Here is a 15227-nt window from a genome sequence, read left to right on the forward strand (position 1 = left end):
CTTCGTGGAGGTTGGCTTTGGCGGTGATGGGTTCCTTGGTGAGGGAGAGGATCAGTTGAGTGTAGTCGACGTAGGAGATCATGTTGAGGTCATGCTGTCAGGCGACGTGTGCGAGCGGGGCCATGTAAATGTTGAACAGTGTCAGGCTGAGGGAGGAACCCTGGGCTACGCCGCAGATGATCTTGGAGGCTTCAGATCGGAATGGGGGGAGGCGGATGCTCTGAGTTCTGCCGGAGAGGAAGGAGATGGTCCATTCCAGGGCTTTGTCTCGGATCCCTACGGCGTGGAGGCGTGCACGCAGTGTGCAGAGGCAAACGGTGTCGAAGGCGGCGGAGAGGTCCAGGAGGATGAGGGCTCCGGTCTCACCGTTGGCCAGCAGTATCCTGATGTCGTCGGTGGTGGCGATGAGGGCGGTTTCGGTGCTGTGGTTGCTGAGGAACCCTGTCAGGAAAGGGTCCAGGATTCTGTTTTCTTCGAGGTATCGGGTTAGCTGTCTGTTGACGATCTTCTCGAGGACCTTGGCCGGGAACGGGAGCAGAGAGATGGGCCGGAAGTTCTTGAGGTCTCCAGGGTCAGCCTTGGGTTTTTTGAGTAGGACGTTGATCTCGGCGTGTTTCCAGTTCTCAGGAAAGGTCCCGGTCTCGAGGGAGAGATTGATGACTTTGTGCAGGTGGGGTGCGATGGAGGTGCTGGCTTTGCTGAAGATGTGGTGCGGGAATGGGTCTGCCGGGGAGCCGGAGTGGATTGTGCTCATGGTCTTGATGGTGTCAACGATGCTCACGGTGGTCCAGGCTAGCAGGGGGTCGTGGTCGATGGTGTACGGAGAGGCTGTTGTGTTGTTTTCTGTTGGGGATGTCTGGGTGGTGAAGCTGTCGTGGATGTCTGCTATCTTGCGGTGGAAGAAAGTGGTGAGGGAGTCCCTTGTATGTTCTACCACTGCTCTTATGTTCCTCGCTTTCATTTTCTGCCACGATCCCCTTGTGCGCTATGTGTTTCGACATCATGCGCTCCCCCATCCTCTAAGTTGTTACCTCTCCCTTGTGCGCAGCTTTTACCCTTGTCCCCAAACTCTTCCCTTGTTAAAAAAAAAATCAAGGTCTGGCAACTGAAGTCCATTTGTTTTTTAATTTGCGCTTTTCTGAGAAATGTTTTTTTATTTACCAAGTAAGTAAAAAAATAAAGATAAATGGCACCAGCATCATACCACTGGCACTCATGTGTTCTAAATCAAACGCACACATATGTCATTGTGCATTAGTGCAATAGTGGAATTGCTTCATCACACCTTATTGTTTTGACGACGTGGCACAGCATTGCCAAAAGCACCTGAAAAAGACAGAATGGTCCAAAGGCAAGCCCTACTGTTATATTTAAATATATGTAGTCTATTCCATAATTCTATTATCACATATATGTGTGTGTGTGTCAATTTTAAAAGTATATTTTGCATGTAAACAAAAGTATGCTAAAACTTCGTTGTTTTTTTAAAAAAAAGTTATTTTTGTAAAATATGTTTTTGTAGCCGATATTATTGCCCGCTACGACGGAGGGGACAAACACACTGATGACCTGCTTACTCCGCCAGCTGTCAGTGTCTCTCTATCTTCCTCTTCCCCTACCCTCCTCCTCGCGACCCTCTTCCCTCTCAACTGTCCCAGACACTCTTGCTCCGTCCACCACCACGGTAATCCTTCAACGGGACACAGAATAACCTTCTGGGAAGCCACTTCTCCATCCACATGATTACACTTTGCTTCACCATGCCAGGCTTTAGGTACCTTATTCTCTAGATGATAACACTGCAATAGGATGTTTTGCTGACACTGCATTGAACCCTTTGGCTGCGTAGAACGTTCAGCTCCAGTGCTGAACGTTCGAAAAATGGGTGGGGCAGCGTCGGCCAATGGACGTGCGCAGCACTACCAAGGTAGTGAACGCGACGACCGTTGGTCGACGGCAGCAGCCAACGGGTTAAAAACCCCTCTCAAAACAGATTCGTAACATGTTTGATTCCTGGTAACGTACATTTCTTATAACGATCAATAATGCTATTACAGCATTGCTTGCCTGACTTGGGCATCTTTCCAATTTTCCGGACCCGCACCTGTATCAAATGTCACAATATATTATTTCTAACCGTGAAATGATATATTAAATTGTAATTTAGAAAACGCCCAGAGCTACAGAAAAACTTCAAACGTATAAAAAAAGTTTTTATTGCTGCTTATATAAGGGGGTATTGTTGGATGCCCTTGGAACACTGGACTGTGCACCTTTATCCCAGTATAAAGGGGAGAATTCTTAAAGAAACTTTGAAAAATATTACGTAGCAGCAGACATACAAATATTTATTCCACTTATCATGTAAAGACTGAAGCTTGCCCTCAGCGGAGAGTGCCTCTTGGCCAATGAAGTTAGCCTGCTTAAAGAACATGGCCATTCTGGGGTTTCAGGGTCACCAGATGGGATTTTCCAGAGAGAACCACCTGCCAGTGTATACCCTTTGATGGACAATATGCACCACACAAGATGAACTTATGACTCTTGTTTTGTTTTGGCGTTTCTGAATGCTAATGTCTTTAAGCGCATGAACAGGCTGTTGGTTATTTAGTACCTTATATTTATAGTGGCTTATGTGCAACCTAGTAGCTAATAATTTTTATTTGCAAACGTAATTTTCCTTATGGCTTAAATGTGTAGCTTCAGTGTAGGTAAGGACTTTGCCCATTCTGGATCAATGCTGGTATATAGGTAACAATTTGGCTAATCTATTTCAGTTTAGTGCACATTTTTAGACATTTAGTGCACCCACTCTCTCACACGCCCAATTGCCAGAGCACACAGTCTTTGGCCTTGTGCAGCAGGGGCTGGCCAATGGATTTGGCCTGTGGCCATGCCCGACCTCCCGTACACCCATCACCAGATGTGCAAGGCTTTCAGCCAGACTCTATCCGCAACCCTCCCTGTATCCAACTCTTGCTGCACATGGCATTTAGGGCCAGATGTATGACCATTCCATTTTGCGAGTCACACATTGCGATGTTTTGCGACTTGCGAAATGGAATGTACAACAGTGTCTCAGACGCTGTTTCCGATTCCTAATGGGGTCGTAAGTGACCTGCCTCATCAATATTCATGAGGCAGGTCGCAATTTACGGCCCATTAGGAATGGTCAGCACTCACTGGGGTGGTGGTCCACTGGGGTCAGCAGACTACCATGTCTGTGACTGCTTTTTCAATAAAGCAGTTATTTTTAATGCAGACTTAAAGGAAAAGGGGATGCAATTAAAAAAGAACAATGAAACATTTTCGTTTAACTTTTTAAGAGTAGAGGACCACTGCCTGCTCTTAAAAAATGTTTTCACATCCTTTTACAAAGGGGAAGGGGGCCCCGTTTGTGCATGGCTTACCACCTACTTATAGTAAGGTGGTAAACTGCAAGTGCTTCTGACTCACTATTAGGAAGGGATGCCCTTGGCACACCTCTTCCTAATAGCGATTTGCAAACAGTATTTTGCGAGTCACCGACTCATTACACACACCCACTTGAGACTTCAACTCCGCCCAACTGGCCTTGGCTACCGTCCCATGTATCTGCAAGACCACAGCCGGAAGAAGCTCCTTCTCCTATCTCACACCAAAGACCTAGAACCTCCTGAGGCCTCTCCACCTCAGGCAATCACTGTCACTGCCCCAATTCAGGAAGGACCTCAAGAACTGGCTCTTTGACTGAAACACAGCTCCTTCGATGGAACAGCAGCTCACACCTACCCGCAGTGCATTCGGTATTACCACAACAGTTCTAATCCCGGTTAAAACGGAAACATGGATTTCCTCCCAAATCAGAATTACTTCCAAACTCTTAATGCAACACAAGAAACAGGACTGGCGAGAGGCAACTGAGCATGCACAGAAGCTCATGTTATATTTTCAAATCGAGGACCTGAGACATAAAAAGAATTACTTATTGGTAACATATTCCTGCAGACCATAAGCGCATAAGAAATACATAACAACTTTCCTGAGGGGCATGTAGAACTGTACAAAAACAATTACAAAAGATAACCTGTGAGGCCATTTCATTAAGTGTTTTGGGGGTCTTCATTTAGGGAGCTACAATAGATAGAGAATAAAAAAAAAACTAAACATTATGAATTTCATCATAGCACACAATATAAATGAATAGATAGTGCTGAATCGAGTTGACATAGTTGAGTGCACAATGGGTGCAAAGTGGAGCTTGAGAAAATAGGGTGCGGCAAGCCAAGCAAGATCCAGGTGGAAAGTCTGGTCTAATAAGGACTGTGAGCCATAACAGAGCCGAATATCTCAGGCATTGCCCTTTTCCCTCCCTAATGTAGAATGTTTTTAAACAAAAAAGCACCAGAGCATGCTTTTGTGTAGTGTGTGTCTACAGCCTCGCCAAGCTGCAATTCACCTGTCTCAATGCTGACCTGTAACCAGAAAATAACCTCTACAGAATGTCAGTGAGTTTTTTTGTTTTGGCAATAGATGTTATTGCTGCCATTAAGGTGTTGACCTGCAGCCTCCGTACGTTTTCTTATTTCCGGGGAAGGCAGTGATAATAACATAAAAACAGTTCCTGGAGTTCCCTTGTGCTTGCTTAACTTTGTACTTTTCCAAGACAGTTTTCTTTTACATCCAATATGTATTAATATCATGTCAGATTGAATTAGCATATAATAGTAACATGTATTGAATAAGGTGTACTAATATAGGAAATAACATAACTGAGAACAAAGCATGGTGCTTTGGTTGCGAAAAGGACAGAGCCAGAGATTCATCCAGTGGCTGAATAACACTATGTGTAACCAAGACACCTGGTTTACAAAATCTGGCTTTCCCACTTGACCAACTTGTGTAATTTTATGTAAATAAATGACTTAATTGCACTGTCCCTTATGGTGATTTTCAAACCTAAAAGTACTTCAAGTCAGTTATGGATGTGCATTATTTTAAAAACTTCACTTGTGTATGGTTTGATAATGTCACGCCACATAAAACTTCAAATGACCATATATACAGTGCGTATGATAAACTGTCATTCTTGCTTCAGTCATGACGATGTCAGGGCACTGGTGTGGAGAAAACCTGTTTGAATATGATTACTTTTAACTGATGTCCATGCAGTGTAATGCACTATAGTTAAACACAAGTGTTCAATAAATAACCTAGCTAAAATTTTAAAGTGCTTTACCATATTTTTATATGACGTTTGCTATGTTATTTACATGCCAAATCTTTTGATGTCTCAGCTGATGGTTTGATCCTTTGAGCCAGCTCAGCTCTGGCTAGACATCCTTTCCAAATTTGCTGGTTCGCTCAGAGCTAGCCTACATTCACTTTCAAACTATCGACCTTCAGTGGCTGCCGACAACATTAAAATATGATGGGACACAATGCCCAAAAAACTCACCATATATATGTTGCATTTGCTGGCCACATGGTCTGATAGTCTCTCTCTTCTGGTGCTCTCTCTCTTCTGGTGCTCTCCTCTGCGTCTAGGGGCGGAAAGGGAGTAACTTTCTCCCTTGTAACACGACAATCCAACCAATCCTGGAGCTGCAGGACAGCTCTAGGATTGGTTGGAGCAGGCTAGCCCAGCACTCATTTTGAAGCTAGAGGTCTGAGGCTGCAATCACTCGGCTGTTTCTCAGCCCTGGGATTGCACGTTCTGAAGTGCATACATCTGGCTGATGGTAGGCAGCCGGCCAATCTGATTTACTGGCAGAGGGCTGAATTAATAGTGCAATTGCACTAATCAGCCGCCCCCTGCCACTCGCTGTAGCAGTGCGAGCCTGCCACACAATAAAATTTTATTTATTGCCAGTTTATGAATGTGTTTGCCTGTTGCACTGGCAGCAGGTGGGGAGACGCTCCTACACCATAACGGAGGAGCCGCCGCTGTCAACCGTACAATTTGGAAATGCCAGTCAATATCACGTATTCAAGGATAGGGTTAGTTTACCAATTTTCTCCAGCCACAGCATACTTAGAGGCAATTCACTGAAAGCCAGATTGACCATTTCTCCCAACGTAAATGTTTAGTCGGATAATTATGTCCCTTTGATGAGACTGCACATTACACTACCAATTTTGGGAAGCCATTTTGCCTCCACAAGGGATTCCTGCATATTTGGTTTTGCTTTAACCTTATTTTAAAAACAATTAATGTAGATGCACCGCTGTATTTTCAATATTTAGCTGAACTTGTGGCATGATTTTTGCACACTAATACGTGTAACCAATTTTTTAGGTCTGGCTGACAGCGCAACTGGCAGCTAGATCTATTGTTACCATTTTTTTGTAAATATCCACAGAGTGCGCTTTAGCTACACCCACAAGAGTATTTTTGTCACACTTAATGTTATTGGCTATTTGGTGTATCATTCCACTTTCCCGGAAGTCCTGCCACTGGAATGGATTTGGATCTATTTCACATCTGAAACGTACATTGAATTATCATGCCGATTGTCGCATTTAACTTTCTCTCCTATATGCATTGTACATAGAAAGAAAACCTTGTTTTCAACTTTTCCCCAGTCCCAGCAACGCCAATATGGCAGGCTTTAATGTGATAAAAGGCATTTGTGTTTGCATGTGTTTATATGCATTTCCATGTGAAAGCCAGGCATTCTGGCTTTGAAAATGCTGGTTTTATATTGACAGAAAGACCATGTTTTTCTTTTAAATGCAACCACACTAATGTTGATTGTCCGCTGCCCATTTATTTTTCCGGCTTTCTCTAGGCACCACCTGTGCATTTTCCACACAGGTGCCCTGTCTCCCTGCCAGGGTTTTAAGTGGGTAAGTTCCCTGCGGGTTTCAGACCTGGTGTAGTAATTAAAAACAGACATTGAAACGGGTCCCTATCAAGCATAATACTCATGTCCTTAACTTAGGCAAAAACTCTGATCAAATTCTGAGAAATGAATGCAAAAAACTTTAAGGTAATCCAGGTCAACGATTTAGTTCCTGTATATATATTGCACGTTTTACTTTATCAGAGTACATGGTCATCCAAACCTTGGCCTCCCTGCAGAGCGCATAGGGCAATGGTCACGGATGGCAGTTGTAAATGTGATTCTGTGCAAATGTGTGAAGGAGGTACACAGTTGTCAAAATATTGACAAGAAAAAAGCAGTGCTTTAAATGGAAAAACAGAAGTGCAGGTAATCACTATTTAGTTTACCTGTTTTCTTCTGAGAAGTGCCAGTACTCTCCCAGAAAATGTATTGCAGCAGTGCTGGGAAGTGCAGGTACTCACCCTTTCAAATAAAAGTAGTGCTGGTACTCAGTACCGGACAGTACTTACCCATTTAAAGCACTGAACGCCAGTAAAAGAAAATGCAGTGCTTAAAGGTGAGAGGGTGTAGGTTTGGGCACAGTGGAGTGAAGGAGGTGCAAGAAGTGAATTCAGAAGAGAGTGAAAAGATGGAGCTGGAGATGAGGTGTAGGATATGCAGTTGGGTGGGATGTGGAGAGGAAAAGAGCATGCATGTCTAATAGAGTGAACGTAATTGGAGTAATCGAGACACTCTGAAGACTACTATCCCTTTTACAAGCATCTATATTTAAAAAAAGTATTTATTTATAATTTTAAAGCATACAGAAATGTCAGTGATATCATTCACAACAGCATATGATATGGGACATATCGAAAGAACAGATTGATGACATTTGGCGCAAGGAAGGAAGTGTTAGTGGAAGTTTGTTCCAAGAATTACAACAAAAAAGTAATTCGCTTGATTATCAATAACAATACATCGTCATATATGACTGTACAATCTCAAATGTGTGCTAAGAAGGAGACAGTATTGCAATCACTGTGTTCCTTTGTCTCAAAATTGATTGCAGTACACATTCAAACACAAGGAACACAATATCAGCATTTCACTCTGGATTATCCAGCCATGGTGTTGTAAATAAGTGTGTAGTGGCTGCCAAACATTGCGGGTAGGGTTGTGGGTGGTTGCAGTGAGGCGTACACTTCGCTAGTGGTATCACAACACATGAGGATCCTAATCAACTTTGGCACTATGGGTCTACGTTCACTACCCCCAACAAACTGCAATCCCACACTTTGCCAATAAAAGTGCTATTGCAATAAACCTACGACCCCCCTTAGGGATGCAACATACATAACCAAGCAGTGCTACTAACGAATCAGGTTTATTTCCACCATTATGGAGAGTTTTGCGTAAATGGCAGGCCAGTAGTTACCTATGTGTGTGCCTGTCCATGCTAAATGTATCAAGTCAGCTTCTTCAACATGACACTTCGGGCACGATGAAGAGAGGTTTGGATCAATCTTGAGTATCTGACAAGGTGTAATGTAGGTGCGGTGTAAAAACGAAGTGTAGTAACTTATGTCGGTGGCTAGGGGAGTAGTTTGTTGGCAACAGTAGTACCAAATGTTGTCCGGTAACTGGAGTGCAGGTCCTGCCCCCATGCCTCCTGCAAGCGAGTGTCAGCAGCATGCAGTATTGCCAGCTTGGTCACTTTCAATGCTTACATCTGAGAGACGGGTGTCTCCATGGTACCAGTGGTATGCATATTGACACTGCGCGATCAGGTAGTAAAACTGAAACCGTGGCATACTGAAACTCCCAAACTCAGATGGGAGCACTAGCGTGTGCCAATTCGCCCGTGGCCCAACCAGACCTGTGGTAGCAGTAGGCTTCTAAGGTGGCGAAGAATTGATTTGTGAGCAGAATGGACATTTTAGAAACAGGTAGAGAAACCTGGGAAAGACAACCATTTTAATGATGGATATAAGGCGGACTATTGATAGTGGTAGTTTAATTCACCTTTCTATTTGGGATGTGAGACTCCCTACTGCAGGTCCGGAATTCAATCAGATGACTTGTTCTTTGTCCCTATAAATATAAATCCCTAGATACTGAACTGTGTCTTCTTGCCACTGTAGGGGGAAGTCGCCGTGGAATTGTGTTGTAATGGCTGTGAGTGGGAATAGCTCAGATTTCCCCAATTGATACGGGGACCAGAGAAAGATCCAAATCTCTGGATCTCATGAATAACAGGGTACAGATTTACGGAGGGGTGTCTGATGAAAATCAATATATCATCTGCATATAGTGAGAGGAGCTGCGGACCGTGCAAAACTACAATCCACGCTGCATGTGTCTTTCCTGCAGGTGGCGCAACAATGGGTCCATTGCAATGATGAATAGGAGGGGTGAGAGTGGGCACTCCTACCTCGTTCCTCGGGCTAGAACAGATGAAAATATAAACGAACCACTGGTCTGTATGCGTGCAGTGGGATCGGAACATGGAAGCATGATTAGGGTCGTGCATCCCTGTGGAAGGCCAAGCTTTTGAACCGTTACTAGCAAGAAAGTACATTCCAGGGAATCAAAGGCCTTTTCAGCGTCCAGCAGTGCCACTGCCGTCGGAATGCCTGGTGATATCCTATTTCCCACTGAAAAAAAAGGTTTGTACGTTTATAGAGGAGGACCAATCTGGAATAAATTTGGATTGTAGGGGAGAAATAACGGATTCAAGTAGAAGGGAGAGTCTGCAAACTAATATTTTATTATCAAAATTTAGTGGAGACACTGGTCGGAAAGATGGGCAACCCAAGGGGTCTTTTGCTGGTTCAATAAGGAGGACTATAACTGCCTCGTGTTGTGTGGGAGGCAACACCCCTCTCAAGGGATTCAGCATTCAGTTCAAACAGCCGAGGTACAAGGTGTTTATATGTCTTGTAGAACATTCCCTTCAGGCCGTCAGAACCAAGAGTTTTAGAACCATCCATAGCATATATGGCGGCAACAATCTCCTCTGCTGAGATCAGTTCACTGAGGAACTGTTGTTGAGAGGGATATAGCCAGACCATGGCAATCTCAGCAAGGTAGTCTGCTATAGCTCGTTCATCCCCAGAGTGTTGTAAAGAATAAAGTTTGGTGTAGTAACAGAGCAGTTCTGCAAGGATCTCGCCGTTGTTAGATATTCATCAGTCATCATTTTGCAAGAGCTCTGGTAGGTAATCGCTACCTCTCTGCAAGCAGAGCCAGGGCGCTCTTCCTCGCCGCATCACTGAGCTCTTGCGTATTTCCCAAGGAAATTCCCTCACGATCGGCGAGCTCAGGAAACTCCTCTAACGCCTTTGCGTGGGGCTTCTCATGATCAGCACCCGGTCGCTGGGGCGTAGCCTCATTTATATCTCTGAGGGGGCTTTCCACTTGCACTAGTGAGTAACGTATATCCGGCAATATACCACATTGTTTAGCTATTGCCACACCACAAATGTAGGCCTTAAAGGCCTCCCAGAAAGTGGCCTCTGTATCAACCGTACCTTCATTGAGGTCAAATTAGTCATGGATGGCGGTACGGAGTTCGATGCTAAACACATCGTCAAGGAGCGTGGCAAAACCACATATGCTTCTCGGCCCAAGGGAATGGGAGGTTCAGAACCACATAGGGCATGGTCGGACTGTGTGCAGGGAAATTACTTCACCTCTCCCAGCCAAGGCTGGAGCAATGCTGAAAGGAGTCAGTAATCCAAGTGTAATTAAAGAAAGGGGGTAACCCTGTGTCCCTCAGAACCTGAGTAATTAATGGTTAAGCATAAGAATGGTTCTGTTGGGTAAGACACTTTACTTTGAAGCTGCTTATTAATGCAATCAAGAATAGGAGCTCTCTAATACACACATTAATTGAGAAATAAATGCTCAAATAAAAGGTCAGAGATCAAGAGATTATATTATGCAATTTATATCAGAATTACTTAATTCAATGATAACATACAATGCATGATAAGACCATCAGAATTAGTCTCAAGGTGCAATTATGTTACATTAGTGAGTAGTGCTCAATGAGTGAAAAAATGTACAGTGAGAAGCAATTTCCTATATACAAGTGTTTCATTGGCCAGATGCTGATTTGCAGCCAAGGATTCCTAGTGTTCCTATTGGGATCCTGGTGGTTCTGGACCTATGATAAGCGTCGACGTTACGACCCTCATGCGCCCCAATGAGTGGTCGCGGCGGGTCTTTCCCAAGACAGGGATGTGGGTGAGTAAATGATGACAGATTGTGCTTCAGACCGAAAGGAAGGAAGGGACGCAGCACCTCCGTCCCCGCCGATTGATTGGAATTGCTCCTTCGGATACGATTGGCCATCGGGCCGCGCTGATTCAGGCTGAGACTCCCGGTCTGAAGACCACCCATTGGGCTGCATGAGGGTTGAAACGTCGACGCTTGTCATAGGTCCAGAACCACCAGGATCCCAATAGGAACACTAGAAATCCTTGGCTGCAAATCAGCATCTGGCCAATGAAACACTTGTATATAGGAAAAATGCTTCTCACTACATTTTTTCACTCATTGAGCACTACTCACTAATGCCACATAATTGCACCTTGACACTAATTCTGACTGTCTTATCATGCACTGTATGTTATCATTGAATGAAGTAATTCTGATATAAATTGCATAATATAATCTCTTGATCTCATGACCTTTTATTTGAGCATTTATTTCTCAATTAATGTGTGTATTAGAGAGCGCCTATTCTTGATTGCATGAATATGCAGCTTCAAAGTAATATGTCTTACCCAACAGAACCATTCTTATGCTTAACCAGTAATCCAAGTGTGCCATGTGCCGTGAGGGGAAGAGTAAAAAGTGCGGCATGGGACATGACGTGGCGTGGCTGTGCCGCCACACCTCTTTGAGGGAGTACGGTATACATATATCTTGCAGTACTTTTAGTGCACGAGGCTTACTGCTTGGCCGAAAGCTGTTGAATCTAAAGCAGGGTCAACGCATAGGTTCAGGTCCCTACCCATTATGACATGTTCAACATCAGCCCTCTCGAGTATGGACAACAGCTCTTGAAAAAAGACCGGAGAGTCCATATTTGGGAAGTAAACATTTAACAATAATATTGACCTACCAGCCAAGTGCCCAGTGACTGCTACATATTGTCCTTCTTTGTCAAAATAACATTTTATGAGTGTAAAGGAGACTGTATGGTGGATTAAAAAGCAGCCCCAGTGTATATGTAATATAGGTAGAGAAATATATATGTGGGCCCCAGGAAGAGGCGTAAGACGGGGAGATGCCAGGGGAAAGGTGCGTCTCCTGTAGGAACACAATTCTGACGTTATAACGGGACAGTTACTGTAACATCTGTTTGCCCTTCCGAAGGTTGTTAATATCTCTAATGTTCCAGGTCTGTATGTTCCTTCTGGTATCTGTGCACATTTTCTTTGTAAAGGTCTGATACATAAGGGCTTAGGCTTCTAACACTTTCTCTTTGGAGCTTCTATGCTCCAAATGTAATTTTTTTGCATTTCGTTCTGAAAGTCTCAATGTTTCAAGTAATGTGCATTTGGCTATGCTTCCCACAGAATTGCACTTGTCACTGTGCGTGCCCCACAATGCCTTGCAGCAGAGTGTGCTTATTGTCTCCGCAAATCCATGTGCCTCTCTGTGCGCACCTCTTTCCCTCCAGCCGAAAGGAAATCAATAAATACTACATTTTAAATGTCATGCACCCAGAACAGCACACATCTGAGCCCACAAATAAGCATGAAATCAGCACTGTGTTACCGATGGAGTATAGGGGACGGAAAAAGAAGTTGCGTGGAGGGGGGGCGGCAATAAAGATTGTGGCACTGGGCGCCACCAGCTTTAAAAAGCAGCCCCCCCCCCCCTGCCCACCATTCGGAAACGATCACCGACACCTCTGGCCCGGTTTCGTTGTCACGGGCTCCCAGTTCCCAGGCAGAATGAAGAGGCACCCTTCAGGTCAGGTAACAGCCCGGGCACGTTACAGCGCGAGGCCGAATGTCCAAGCTGGGCAGTGAATAGAAAAGTACGGCTCTTGCATGAATAACCTAATGCCCGGGAGATAGGAAAAACAACTTTGAAATGTGTGATAACTGAAGTGGTATATAGGGAGTGTCAAGGCGCCTCGTGCAAGTATGGCATATACTCGCTTCCGGAACAGTTTAGTAGTAAAATGCAGGCCTAAATGGGGTCCAGAGAGCACTGCACAACCCTGGGCACCACTGCCACCGCACCTGGTGCACAGGTGACAGCTGCGCTGCATCAAGAGGCAGAACCTTTTAATAGTCACTGCAAGAGGCGCTAAGTAGCACGTCGGCAGCATGGACTCTTTTTGCAAAGAAGGCGACGGGTGCACCCTCGAGGGCAGCTCACCTGTCTTCCAAGGCCCCCGTAGTCTTTCTTCCTCACGCCTCAAGGTGTATCAGCCCAGTTACTTAGGTCAGTTGTCTTGTTACAACTCAGCAACCTCAGCCGATAATAGTTCGTTGTTGCTGACGTACAAACAAACCCGGACTGAATCACGCACCACGCCTCTAACAGGCAGCTGCACAATCTTCCTCACCTGAAGGATTCGTGAGGCGATAAGAGCGCGCGCTATCCGTGGCCTGATAAAAGCGCAGGACCCGGGTCCATCCCTCCCGCTCGGCTGCAGGAGCCCAACCCTAGGCAGCACCGCTCTGAAAACAGGACAGCCCCGCGGCTGGGCTTGGCTCTGCTGGGATCAAGTATTACAGAGGGGCGGGCCCAACCTCGAGGGAACTGGAAGGGAAGGGTGTGAGCGTGCAGAGCGAAGTCCACATCTGAACGGCATTTTCACACTTGCCAAACCACGGTACTCAGCTGGAATGTGGTCATTCCGGAAGTGCATGGGCTACTTTCCCACCGTCCCTCTGCGTCAGAGGGAGCCATGCTGCCGAGTTTACACTTCCCACCGGCTGCTTGGAACAACAACAACACGCAGCATGCCACACAAGAATTGACCCCAGGCCTATCTATTTACTCTCCAGCTGATGGAATATTGCTTCTTTGTTGACACATGGGACCAACTGAAGGCTCCCAAAAGATACACGGAACGAATGCATTCATATTAAAACATCACAAGCCTGGGAGCTAAAAGAAAACGACCCTTTCAATGTCAGGATGTTTATGCATTCTTGGGTCAGAATTTTCTTTTCAAAATTCCAATACAACACAATATTTTTTTATTGAATTTGGCACTAACAGATCTACTCTGCTGTGTAAACGCCCATACAAATCATATATTTAACATTTTTGACATAAGTAAAGTTAATCATTGGTGACCCCTCCTGTAGACGTGTTAACATATTAAACACAGAAGTGGAAAATGGGAAACGTTGGGACGGGAATGTTCCAGCTGTGTTCCCTGACTAGAGTGCCCAAGGACAGGTTTCTGATACCCTGTATTTTTGATTGTTGGTCTTGGCCTCATGCAAATCTAGCGCGGGACGCAAAGTCCTTGGCCTGTTCCTTGACGCGAGTGCAGTTCTGGAGCCAGAGTGGCGCACCATGCATTCTCTCTTGAGTGATATAGGACTACAGACCCGGTCACAGGAACTAGCATGTGGAGCAGTGGTGGCTGCATATCATGTTTCAGTGATCATAAATTTGTGACCAGACATTTCTATCTGTGTCACAGAAGTGGTGGCCCCATGGCCCACTCGTAAAGTTCTGCTGCTACAGCCCAGAGCCAGATCCTTGTGCTAATGTCCCGGCTCATCTGTGCAAACAGAGCTGGTGTCTACCCGACAGCCATCTTCCGAGAGATGAGGGGGCATCACCAGGAGTCTGATCTGAAGGAAGAACTGTCTTCTTCTCCTGCGAAGCCTGGAAGTGGCCAGCCCGAAAGAAGTTGTAAGGAGCAAGCTAACCATACAGGACGAGCTGACAGCCAGTGTGGACAAAAGCTATTGACCCCAGAGCTCAGGGCCTATCGACCAGAGACTCCTAAGAGCAACACCATATCTTTCCTTGTTATGACCCTGTCACTCTAACTTAAGCAGGGGATCTGAGCTCTTCTAAAGTATGACCAAGTGGAAAGCCACAATGAAACCTGCCTGCTACTGGTCCACAACACTTGCCCATGGGCCTGAACGGACCTCTGATGTCTCAACCAATGGCAATTACCCAAGTGTGCCAGAGTGGCCTGCATCGCTGAAGGGTTGACTGTTGCCCAAAAGTGCTTATGGCACTTGCCCAAGAGTGGCTGAATGGACTTTGACTGATTAGCTCTAGGCACTAGCCCACCTTATGCCAGAGGGGACTGTGCCACTGTAACTGAAGCTGCCTGGACGCACTTGTCCACAGTGCGCACAAGTGACTGTGTGGCTGCCCAAGACGCAGAGTGTAAGTTTATCCAATTGGATTATG

The 15227-nt window shown here is 45.3% G+C and overlaps 1 protein-coding gene across 5 annotated transcripts in view; it reads right to left on the minus strand.

The window, feature by feature from the left end:
- Positions 1 to 15227, minus strand: part of SH3D19 (SH3 domain containing 19) — a 571044-nt gene that overhangs the window by 406379 nt on the left and 149438 nt on the right. The window contains exon 1 of one of the 5 annotated variants that reach the window (XM_086962293.1): positions 13402 to 13556. The exons of the other annotated variants lie outside the window; for them this stretch is intronic. The gene's annotated coding sequence lies outside the window, so the exon portion shown is untranslated. Of the gene's footprint in view, positions 1 to 13401; positions 13557 to 15227 lie in introns of those variants that run through there. 5 annotated transcript variants of the gene reach the window in all.

The sequence above is a fragment of the Lissotriton vulgaris genome, chromosome 3_1 (genome assembly GCF_964263255.1).
Source record: "Lissotriton vulgaris chromosome 3_1, aLisVul1.2, whole genome shotgun sequence".
NCBI lineage: Eukaryota > Metazoa > Chordata > Amphibia > Caudata > Salamandridae > Lissotriton > Lissotriton vulgaris.